Below are 2,635 nucleotides of genomic sequence, written 5' to 3'. Positions count from 1 at the left end.
AGAGAGAGAGAGAGAGAGAAACCAAAAACAATTAAAAAGGAAACAGAAGAAAGAAAAAGAATATGCATAAATCTGCCCAGTTGGATTTTGCAAGGACTTGTCGGGGCTTAGGTCTTGCTCGCGGTAACCCGTATATTTTTTTACCTTGTTACCTAAACTACCCCTACGAATGGACATTTTAATTTAATGATAAAATATCATTACATGAAACCAAACTACATTCAGAAATTTGAAAGTTTTAAAAATGTTCTGCAAAGTTATAACTTTAGAAAAAAAAAGTATGACATTTAAATTTTCGGTTCGATTCTATGATACATTTTACTCCAATAATATAAAGTTTCGAAAATTCCATTTTTTATACAATTGAATATACATTTTTTTGGGATAAATACGGAATTTTTACAATTATTTTTTTACCAATTCGAGGAGACTCAATTTTCCATTTATTGCAAACAATATTCTAGAATATCTTGTTTTGAATGCTTTTGTTAGTAATTGTTCGTGCATGGTATAATATTGCAATTAATGGAAATATTTTGCTAAGATTATGATAAGATGACGATAGATACAGGAAGTAACGATATCCTCTGCCACGTCGGAGTTTGTGTGAGGTGATTTAATTTATTATTATTATTATTATTTTATTTTATTATATAAGATAGAATATAGATTGTCATAGACTACAAATCTAATTTCTTAGAAATCAAAATTTCCATAATATAATATTGATAAATATTTATATTTAAAATAAATAGATTGCAATGATAATTTTTTTACATAAATACAGGTAAAAACAATTAGATATTAATAAATATATTTATAATTTTATAATAATTTGAAAGTATAATATTTATTTGTTTACTTTTTAGATATCTTCGGGTAATAATTCCTAACCTGAAAATACAAACTAGAATCCGAATCTAAATTTTGGATTTTAAATATATTAAAACACCATCTCTATTTTATTGTAAAGCGCATGGATACCCGTATTTTGTCCATCCTTATTAATTATCGTAATCTAGATTTCTAAATTAAAGAGCGATTAAATTCATATAAAAAATTCATATAAAAATTAAGATAGACGTGTGCGTGACAGATAATTTTTTTAAGAGGAATTTTTAATCGAAGGGGTACAATCTATTTATTAAATAATAATAATAATTTTAAAAAGCCTCCCATTGTGACGAAGCGATAAGCATAAAGACTTTTGACCGTTTATTGCGTTTCGGATAAAATATCATTGTAACAAAATCTTCGCCAAATCAATTAACGTCGTCGGGTCAAAAAGTACTATATCTTAATATTTGATACATGCAATAATTTAATTTTATTTTTATTTGACATAATAATATATATAAATGTGTTTATGTGTTCTGGGTCGTTGATATCAAATGTTTGGTCGAACCCATCAAATGTTTAGAGCTACATATATGAGGTTGAGTACATTGTTCGCATAAGTTTTGATAGTATAATCCATTTTATGACTGTTGTAAGAGATGAAAAAGTTTAATAATAAAACCAAAAATAGAATTTAATTCATTTGTAATTTATTAAACCGAATAAAAATCAAATCTTTTGATTTTAAAAACTGGACCGAAATATAATTTAAAAAAAAAACAATCTACTTCTATTAAACTTTTCTAGTACAAAAAAAAAACACACAAATATAATCACACTTTTTTTTTGGTCAAAAAGACAAATATAATCACACTTGTTAGAAGGTAAAAATGTTTCCATGTTCAACAATTTTTTTTTTTGTTTCCATGCATTGGGATAAACTGAATTGATGTTTCACACACACACACACACATATATATATATATATATATTATTTTTTATTTATTTTAGAATATTCATAAGATTTTTTAAATGTTTTACATTAGTTGTGTCTAAGAGTTGGAACTTTGTATTTGCAAAATTTTACCAAAAAAAAAACTTTGTATTTGCAAAAAGTGAACCAATTCAAAATCTAGAGAGAATATCAAGGATAAGTAATTAAAACGATTTTTCTCCAATGTTATACTATTTATGGAGCTAAGAAAATAGAAATCAATATAAAATTTTAAAAATACTATTATATTATTATAAAATCCTGCATTTTAACATATATTTATAAATATTCAATCTTGAATTAAGAAGGTTTTTCAATTTGTGTGAAGGGAAAATTAAAAAAATGGCTTTGCTCAGCTATTTTAAAATGTCCCTATAAAATGTTACTGTAATTTTTAAAAATGTTATTGTAATTTTTAAAATTCAGCATATTTATAGATTCAAGAAAAAAGGTAACTAATGAGCTGTCAAAGGTTTTAACAGCTGGAGATAGAGAAAACGTGCCGACGAACCTAATTTAAGCATTTCTTTTTTATTTATATTTAAACGCCCATTGGAATTTCACCATGACAATAAATATAATTATAAAAAGGTAAATAATATATTTCTTTTTATTTGGATAATGCACGCGGCTACTCGACCACGCCAATCTGTCTCCCTCATCCACTTTTATATATATATATATATATATATCAGAAAAGGTTAAAGTTAAAAATTTTGATAGAACTAGAATATATCTAAACAAAGAAATTCACACACGCACATATATATATATATATATATATATATATATATATATAAATAA

Source organism: Tarenaya hassleriana, unplaced genomic scaffold (assembly GCF_000463585.1).
Source record: "Tarenaya hassleriana unplaced genomic scaffold, ASM46358v1 Cleome16, whole genome shotgun sequence".
NCBI lineage: Eukaryota > Viridiplantae > Streptophyta > Magnoliopsida > Brassicales > Cleomaceae > Tarenaya > Tarenaya hassleriana.
The sequence above is the reverse complement of the archived record's forward strand: the minus strand, read 5'-3'. Positions refer to the sequence as shown.